Source organism: Selaginella moellendorffii, unplaced genomic scaffold, assembly GCF_000143415.4.
Source record: "Selaginella moellendorffii unplaced genomic scaffold, v1.0 SELMOscaffold_22, whole genome shotgun sequence".
In the NCBI taxonomy this organism is placed as follows: Eukaryota; Viridiplantae; Streptophyta; class Lycopodiopsida; order Selaginellales; family Selaginellaceae; genus Selaginella; species Selaginella moellendorffii.
The window spans coordinates 1522014-1532297 of NW_003314283.1; positions in this window are offsets into that span (position 1 = coordinate 1522014).

Sequence of the window (10284 nt, forward strand, 5' to 3'; positions counted from 1 at the left end):
CATATCAATTGAACATCAAGGAGATGGCTGAACTCAAGAAGAAATTCACAGAGCTTTTTGACAAAGGTCATATCCGACCAAACAAGTTACTTTATAGAGCGTTAGTCCTTTTTGTTATGAAAAAGGATGGAACCATGAGGATGTGTATTGACTATCAGGCACTCAACAAGATCACAATTAAGAACAGTTATCCTTTGCCTCGTATTAATGACTTGTTTGACCAACTCTTAAAGGCTAAGTATTTTACGTGACTTGCTTTGCGGTCCGGGTATCATCAAATACGGGTGGCAGATTAGGATGTGGACAAGATAGCCTTTAAGACTCGGTACGGATCCTATGAGTTCCTTGTCATGCCGTTTGGGTTATGCAATGCTCCGGCAACGTTCACTACTATGATGGATAGAATTTTCAGAGATTATTTGGATGCATTTGTTGTCCTATATATCGATGATGTTCTAGTCTTTAGTGAAACGTTGGAGGATCATTTGAAACACTTGGAGCTAGTGTTTCAGAAGTTGTGTGAACACAAACTGTATGCTAAGGAAAGTAAATGCACTTTTAGTCAATTGTGCATAAACTTTCTTGAACATATAGTTGGTGGTGGTGTGATTGAAGTCAATCCAAAGAAGGTGGAAGCGGTGAAGTCCTGGGAAGTCCCAACCACTGTATCAGATGTTCGTTCCTTTCTCGGTTTGGTGGGATACTATTGCAAGTTTGTCCGCAATTTTGCAAGAATTGCTCTTCCGTTGACTAAGTTGACAAAGAGTAGTATTCCGTTTCATTGGACACCAACTTGCTAGTGTGCTTTTATACGGTTGAAGGAAATGTTGACTACAGTTCTTGTTCTCAAGATCCCAGATCTTGATAAACCCTTCAAAGTGCATTGTGATGCGTTTGGATATGCTATTGGTGCTGTGTTACAACAAGATTGTGACAAAGCAGTTGGTGTTACTCTAAAGCGACATGGTTGTTCCGTTGTGTTTTATTTCAAAAAATTGGATGAAACCCAACGAAGATGGCCAACGCATGAGAAAGAGATGTTTGCTATAGTGTCGGCCCTAGAACATTGGAGATACTACCTGGGTGGACATACCAAGGTTTATACAGATAGTAACATACTAAGCTACTTTGCTACGCAGCCTAAGCTTATGCCGAAGCAGGCTCATTGGTAAGAGAAGCTTACTAGATATAATATTGAAATCATATATAAACCTAGTAAAGACAATATTGTTCCGGATGCGTTGAGTCGTCAAGCTCAATTCCGGGCAATATCGGCAATCAATTTGGACTGATTAGAGGACGTTTGGGCTTCATATGGAAGTGATCCATTGGCAAAGGCAATCTTATGTCATGCAGGGTTGTTGAAGCAGAGCCCTAGTAACGAAGCAGCAAAAGTTGCTAGTCGCACTAATGCGAAGGTTCACTTCTCAGTTCGGGATGGGCTTATATTCTATAAATAAGAAAGATTGTATCTTCCCTTTAAGGATTTGCAGTAGTTATTTTTGTGGGAACATCATGATGTTCCAGCAGCGGGACATGGTGGGAGGCAAAAGACTCTGGCTTCGTTGAAAAAGGGATTTTTTTGGTTTGGTATAGAAGGTGATATAGTGGATTATGTCCGTTCCTGCCCTATATGCCAGCAATGTAAGCGCAGAACTGAGAAGTAGGCTGGAAAGTTGCAGTGCATTCTAGTACTAGCATGGCCATTTCAGAGTGTGACACTTGATTTCATCACTTGCTTGCCGAAGTCTAAGGGTTATGATACTTTGATGGTGGTTGTGGATCGGTTGTCAAAGATTGCACACTTCATTCCAACTGTGGGAACCGTGAATGCAAAACAAGCAGCAAAGCTCTTTTTCCATGAAGTAGTGCGGGTTCGTGGTCTTCCCGAAAAGATGATCTCGGATAGGGATTCGAGGTTTACGGGGAAGTTTTGGGGCACACTGTTCCAGTGGTTCAGTACCAAGTTGAAGTTTAGTACGGCCTATCATCCTTAGACTGATGGGCAGACCAAACGTGTGAATGTTCAAGTTGAGGATTATCTACAGTACTATGTTGTGGCAGACCAATGCGATTGGGTTGAGCATTTGGATACAACAGAAATTTGTTATAACAACACATTTCACAACACTATTGGCTGTTCTCCATGGGAGATGCTGCAAGGAAATGCTTGCGGAGTGCCTCAACAGATTGTTGTCGAAACTAATGTCCGAAGTGTTGGTCTCGACCATTGAGACTTATGCAAAGCAGCTACGCCAAGGTTTGTCTAGAGCTACTGAGGCGATGGGCAAAGCTTAGGATAGGTATCAACATGATAAGGATCAACATCGTCAAGATGTATCTTATCAAGTGGGAGATCAGGTATGGCTATCTTCCCGGAATCTCAGTGTTAAGAGATCTTTATCTTGGAAACTGCTACCAAGATATGTTGGACCCTATCGAGTGTTGAGACGAGTTAGTGTTGTATCTTATAAGTTGGATCTTCCAGATGAGTTCTCATGTACATAATGTGTTTCATGTCAGTTTACTGGCACCATATTATGCTGCTGAGGAATGTTTTATGGAAATTCATCCTCCACCAACGATTATTGAGGGTGAACCTGAGTATGAGGCTGAAGCTATTTTGGACACTCATTGGCTTAAACATGCCAAATGTCGAGAGTATCTAGTTAAGTGGAAAGGTTATCCAACTTGTGAATCAACTTGGGAGCCTTTTAGGAATCTTACACATGCTCGTGAGCTTGTCATGGAGTATGAAAATTGTAATAAAGATTTGTTTTTGTAAATCTTGTAATAAATCTTGCAAATTAATAAAGTAATATATTTCTATAAATCAAAGTGTCGTTTCTCTCATTTATTAGTACTTGGGTCAGTTTGGCAGACTGATTTCAGCACTTCGGTGCATGGATGCAATCCATAACCATGGGGATAACTATTATAGACTGATCACAAGTCCCCACCTCTCAATCAATGACTCACTTTTGAAAAGGGGCGTGGTCGTATAAACAACTTAATCTACCAGTTTATAATAGTTGTCTAAATCTTCCCGACAGGGTTGATTTCTTGCTCAGGGGAAGTTGGGCCTCTAGCCTTCTTCCTATGTCCCTGCGGGCAGGGATGTATCATTCCTTTGTAAGATGAGTGGTACTCAGAGCAGCAAGGGTGGCTAACTTTGTTAGTCATTTCCTTGTCGGTGACGGTCGGAGGGTGTCTGAGTCTTAACGTCTTTAGACGTAGAAGAGAGGTCGTTCCATAACTCATTTAAGTTGATGTGTTTCCCACATAGTGTGCTTTCCGTTAACTTTCAGAGTTGTTTCCTTGACGATTTGCTAAACTCGGGTATGCATCGACGAGGACGTCGATCTTCCCAAAGGGGGAGAGTGTTGCAAATGTGACTTCGGGTATCGAAAGATACTTGTCGGCTAGTCCTTACGGACTCTCTTTCTTTACTACCATGACGGCAGGAGGTCGGTACTGCTAGTTCCCATCATTGTTCCCTTTTGTCCAAGTGTTAGTAAATTGGGCTTAGCATCTGTACTTAGCCAGATGGGCATAAGGTAGGAACTCATATATGTTTCTAGCTAAGCATTCTCGGCCTGGCTTTTAGTTCTCTTTTGCTCTATCTTGCACTGGCTTGGCAAGAACCCTCGCATATTGAAATTTGTCCCTCAATATCGCAAGATGATAGCTTACCGTATCTGCCAAACACCTTCGCTATCACACCCTTTGTGTTAGTCTCATTTTAGTCCCAAATATTATTTATGGAAAGTGTCTAAATTTGCTCATTTGGCATGTCTATGGAATGTAAAGGTTGATTTAAATACAATGGTGTTTGTCCTGTGTCCAAATTCGCAATTTAAGGCCATTCCATTGGAGCTTGGGCTTAGACCCAAGCCCGATGCAGAACAAGGAGCTATACAACCTAGCAGGAGCCAAACTAATATCTCAAGTAGTCAGACATGCGTTCTAACCACTATCTCTACTATATATTTGGAACCCCCCACAGCCCCCCACCCTGAGGAACACATGCTTTGGGCTTTCACCCCAACCCGCCCCCTTAGTACCAGGAGTTAGTCTCTGGGACAAGCTCGAAACTTACTAAATCGCTGCTCTAGTCGGTAGGGTACCCTCCTCTTCGCGTTAAGCCATCGGTATGCCAAAATTGTGCCAGACTTCGTCTGACACCATTTTCCATGCAAGTGCTAGATACGGGGAACTAGTGCTCATGGGATTGTACTGGACCCTTATTTCGTAGTGCAATAGGCTTGGAGTTTTGCTCCAAATTCAGGTGCACTATAATTATTCATCGCTTAAGGAGTTTTATGATTAATGTTAATGCTTTTTCTTGAGCTCCTCTTCCTTTTAACTCTCTTCTCATAGTTTTGGCGAGCCTGTTATTCCAATATTTATGGATTTTTTGGACAAGGATTCAATATTATTAGTGATTGTTATAATTAATGTTCAGTGTCCATAAGGTGCGAAGCTAGATTTACTTTCTTTTGACAAGGTTTGTGAGGCTCAAAAGATTGAGCTGTGGATTTGAAAACTTTACAATAGGTTTGAGAAATCTTACATCACTTACTAATGACTTGTCATATCAGTATTTACATTCTCAATATTGCCTTAAAAATTACCTTTATTTTGTAAGGACAGATCCTGATGATCATTTATGGCTGGTGGTGCCTTCAATCATTATTCCACACTTTCTCCATACCTACCATGATTCTCCTATTCTAGGTGGGCATATAGAACATCGTTGTGTGATTGAGAAGATGCATAGGTTTTTCTATTAGTTAAAAATGTGATGTGATATTTCTAGTATAAGCGTAGTTGTATTTGGTGCTAAACTCATAATACTACCCTTCGTGCTACAAAAGGACAATTATAGTCAATTGCAGTTTCCTGTCCATTTGAGGTGGTGGCATTTAATTTGATAGGGCCTTTTCCATAGTAGACTGTTGGCATGAAGAGGTGTGAAAACTCCTCTTCGCTGGAAATCTATTGTTAGTAAGAAAACAAAAGAGAAAAGGGCTCGATCTCCAAGGGCAGAGAAGAAGCACGAGTAAAAGAATGCTGTCTATTGATAAGAAAAACAATGGAATAGAGATAGGGATCCACAATTCAAATTCCCCTCTTTGAAAGGCTAGCGGTTCTAACTGCTAGTATATACTATATGTTGTGCATGATTTAATCTATGGCTCCAATGTAGCCCTGGGTTCAAAGTCGGAGTCCCCTGAACCTTGGTTTTTGGTTGATACACTTTGATCCCCTGACAGAACTAGACACTGTCCTCGGTGCGAACGTAGTCAGCCTCGATTGCTTAATCCAACGGTAGCTTGGGACTTATAGATTTTTGCTGCTGTTTAGAAATTGTGGTTTCAGGGTGTTGGTTGGTTCAGGTTGGAAACTTGCTGAGGTGGTGATGCTGAATATGTCAATGTGATATGGTCAAAGCTTGTTGAGGTTGACAATCTCAATGAAGTCTTCAGCTAGTGTGCTGACTTTGGCTGTGCCATTGGGGTATAGTTCAATGATTTTGAAAGGTCCTTGCCAGTTGGTGTGGAGTTTTCGGCCAAGTTTGCCGATGGGTCCTTGGTACCAGAGAACATGATCGTCGATGCTGTAATTGGGAATGTTATGCCAGGATGCTTGTCGGTCGTGCCGAGCTTTTCTTTGTTTTTGGATGGCATGAAGTGTCCAGAGGGCGTTGAGTCAGAGTTCGTTGAGATGTTCGAGTTGCTGAAGCCTTTCTCGAACTGCATGTCGGGTGTCGAGATTATACTTGACGGTGACTCGCATGCTTGGGACGATGAATTCAATTGGCGTGATGGCTTCTGTTCCGAATGCCAGTTTGAATGGCATCATGTCAGTGGTGACTTTATACGCAGTGCGATAGGCCCAAAGTATGTCCAGAAGTTTGTCGTCCCAGTCTTTGCCGGAATCGTTGATGACTTTTTTGAGGATGGTCTTTAGTGTTTTGTTCGTTGCTTCTGCTTGACCGTTGCTTTGAGGATAGTATGGTGTTGACATTTTGTGTCGGATTTTGAACTCGGTGGCGAGATGTTTGATTGTTTGGTTGATGAAGTGGGTACCTCTGTCAGTGACGAGTTTGAGTGGTATGCCGAAACGAGTGATGATATTTTCGTAGATAAAGGTTGCTGTTGCTTTCGCTGTGGCATGTCAGAGAGGTATTGCTTCGGCCTGTAATCAGTGGCGATGATGATGTATTGATTTCATCGACGGGTGCTGACTTGGGGTCTGACGAAGTCGAGTCCCCATTTCTGAAATGGTGCCATTGGGAATGTTGGGTTGAGTTGTTGAGTCTAAGTTTTCGGTGGTAATCGGTGTCTTTGACATGTGTTGCAGCATTTGCAGAATTCTTCAGTGTCATGCTAGAGTGTCGGCCACCAGAGGCCGGCTTGAAGAATCTTCCGAGTTGTGGTGTCAGCGGCAAAGTGTCCACCAGAAGGTCCATCGTGAGCTTCCTTGATGATTTGAGTTGTGTGTGGCTGCTTGATGCATCGGCGAAGAATGTTGTCAATTCCGAGTTTGTAGAGAGTGCCTCCGATAACCGAGTATCGTCGGGTTTTAGCAACAAAAGTCTTCTTTTGGTCGGACGTAGTGTACTGATCTGGAACTTTTGCTGAGTTCAGGTAACTGAAGACGTCGTCGAGCCAGGTTGCCAGTATTGAAACTCGGAATAGGTTTGAGTCGGGTAAGTCATCGGTAAGTCTTTCGGGTTTGTCGCCGGTGGTGATCCGGCTGAGATAATCTGCTTGCTTGTGATTTTTGCCGGGTTTGTGGACGATCTCGAAGTTGTATTCTTGTAGTAAAAGGAACCATCTTGATATTCGACCAGATAGTATTGGCTTGTTGATGAGGTAAAGGAGTGCCTTGTGGTCGACGAAAATTATGACTTTGGTTGACAGTATGTAGTGGTGGAACTTCTGAAGTGAGTAGATCATGCCAAGAGCTTCTTTCTCAGTGGTGGTGTAATTTCGTTCAGCTGGGTTGAGTAGTCGGCTGGCGTAGTAGATCAGTTGATCTCGGTTGTCGTGTTGAATTTGGCTCAGAATTGCACCAGTGGCGACGTTGGAAGTGTCGACATGAATGTGGAACTCTTGTGTCCAGTCGGGCTTGGCAAGGATCGGTGCTGTTGTTAGTTTGAGTCGGAGATTGTCGAATGCTTGTTGCTGTTCGGACATCCATGTCCATTGGGCATCTTGTTTCAGTCCATCGGTGAGTGGTTTGGCAATGTGAGCGTACTTGTGGATGAATCGTCGGTGATATCCGACTTTGCCGAGGAAGCGCCGAAGTTCTTTCTGGTTCTTCGGCGGTTCGAGTTTGGAGATGACGTTGACTTTGTCCTTGTCGATAAGAATGCCGTCTTTGCAGACAACGTGGCCGAGAAGTACTCCAGATTTGACAAAGAAAGTGCATTTATCGGGGTTGAGTGCTATGTTGTTCTCCTCGCACTTGTTGAGGCATTTCTCCAGGCATTCAAGATGTTGATCTTCCGAGCTGAAAACGTTGAAGTCGTTCATGAAGACTCTCATGAAGTCGGTGAGGTAGTCTTGAAAAGTGTTGGTGACAAGCCTTTGGAAGGTGAATGGGGCGTTGCAGAGGGAAACCACTTGGTTGGCAGGGAAATCTCTCTCACTCCAAGGGTCCTAGGGAACTGGTCCCATCTCAAGACAGCTCTTGGGTGCATTAGAAGTTTGAGTGGACCTGGCGTGTGGACATAGGCCATGTTCCAAAGATACCTCATTGTTGGATCTACTAGAGCTTGTAGCCACATTCATGAATCTCTATGAAGGCACAGCACTCCTGCCCCAAGCAGTGCAGCTCGCAGGAGGCAGCGCTCCAAAGCTGGAGCCCACAATGAGATGAGTTGCAGCTTGCAGCAAGTCTGCTCCAGCTCATGCTGGATTTGCCATTGTATGCAACACAATTGCCTAAGATCTCAGCAACAACACCACTCACATTGAGAATCCTTGCACCCTTATCCAGGCCGTGCTGAGCTCCTCATCCAGAGTTTCTGAGGCAGCATATAGTATGAGACCATGTAAGCCTTGCAAGGATCCATGCCTCACAAGTGCAGCCTCCCAATGTGTGTCCAAGCCACTGACATTCCTATACTGCATCGCAGAAGGACAAAAGTTTTTCTCCAACAGCATTGAAAGTGTTGTCTGTGGCATGAGGTTGAGCATACTGGGGCCCCAAGTCCTCAATGCAAACGAGGCCACTCCTCATGTCCCTGGGAAGCCCTATTTCACTTTTGATTCCACACTGAATGCTTCACATACATCTTGATGACACAAAATGTCTGCTATTTCCACATGGGTGTTTGGCACAGGCCTTGTATGCTTTCAAGGTATATTCATAATAATTTAATATAAGCCACACAAACAAAACCATGTGAATGTTTATGAATAAAATTGTTAATCATGGAGGAGGTACATGATATACGGCCAAGAAAAAGAATGGACAGGTCAGCCATTGGCAGCAGTATGACTTTACCTAATATGCAGTCGTTCGAATTTTGGCTAGCGTGGTCTGAGTCGTATTACGATGAATGCAAGGGTGAAGCACTGGTATGATGGAGGCAATGGTGGCAAAGCACGGGCCTACAGTACATATCTTGCTCTGATAGTTTGCGCTGGAACTTACACGTGAACTATGTAAGTCAACAAAGAAGAAAACAAATACCAGGGAAGCAAGTTCCATAAAAAGAAGAGAATCTGATGTGAATCCAAACTTGCCATAGAAAGTCAGGCCATCTAATTCTGACAAGAACTATAGTTACATTTTATATATCAGGCGGTTGAGACTTTGCATAAAGAAAGAAGGTAGCTTCTTGCTGCTTTCCTGCTCTTAAAACACGTGTTTAAAATGATGCATAAATACAGTATAACGCAAAACAAGTAGCAAACATTCTTTGACCACAAATTCCACTTGACGTATGACATTGTCTTGCAAAAACCTTTGTTTCAAAAAGAAGGCTTGTCAAACACATCCTAAAGTTCTCAAGTTGCCAAAGACCACGTCTCGTCCTTTTGGAGACAGGATGGCCTACGCTGGAGCGAAGCATGTAACGTGTTGTGCAGCTTGAGCCGCTTACAAAATTGGACTGAAAAATACACAGCGTAAAACTTAGGCGGTGAATAGTGTCGGTATTGAGGAATTTTCGATCCAGGGCTTCTTCTTCACAACATTGATCCAGAGAAGGAGCAGAAGTAAAAGATTGTCAAAGTTAGTAGTGACTCCTATACTGCTGTAATGGTATTCATATATTTGTAGTAACAGAGGAAGCACTATACAGTCAACAATATGTTCTCTATTTCTTCTGTTTGTACGGTTCATTTTTAGAATCCCAGATGGAGACAAAGAAGTGAGAGAAAAAATGGTATTTACTCTTTTTAAAATTTACAAAAAAATGGGCCTGAGGGAATTTACCCAGAATCAAAACCGTCTATCACATATTAGCAGACACTGACCTGCCTGTAGTGGCTGGGTCTGCCGTCTGGATATGTCACCAGCGTCATTCTGTAGCCTTGACGCTTGAGAAGCAACTGTTGACTCAAGTCGAGCTGCTCACAGGCCATTTCTCTGGCCTGCATACTCGAACCTCGGATGACTTTGGAGTGCAGCAGCATGAACTTGCCATCTGCCAGCTCCACCACCGCGTTGTGCCATGGTGTTGGGATGTGGAAGTTCTTCTCCTCGGAAGAACGCTGCGCTGCCACTAGAGAGGAATGGATGATGTTGATGCCATACTTGGGACCTCTGTTTGGATGCGGGTGGATGGAAATGCGCAGCTGCAAAGGGAAGAGCCACTCCACCATGGCCGAGTATGCACGGTTCCTGAGGATCATGAGGAAGGCAACCTGGCTGCACAGCTTCTTCTTGGCCGACTTTGACGGGAGATTCTTGCAGCTCTTGTGTTCGTACAAGTCCTCGAGCATGAACCTGGAGAAGCCACGATATAGATTGCGTGTCTCCGGCTCCTCCTTGATCTCCTTGGTGACGGTGGACTCGTCACATCCAAACAAGCACATGAGAGCTCGCCTGGCATTCTCTGCATTGGCGGTGAGCTCAGTCGCAACGGGATGCTCCACGGTGGTGTTGGAGATAAGCTTTGCAATGTCTTTGTCACTGTGGTTGTCCAGCAGAAACTCATCCAGGCGAAAGAAATTGACAAGGCCGGGATACAGATTGTGTGCCATCTCCCAAAACATCTCGCCGTAAGAATCCACAGCAGCGTCGTCCGAGCCGACGAGATCA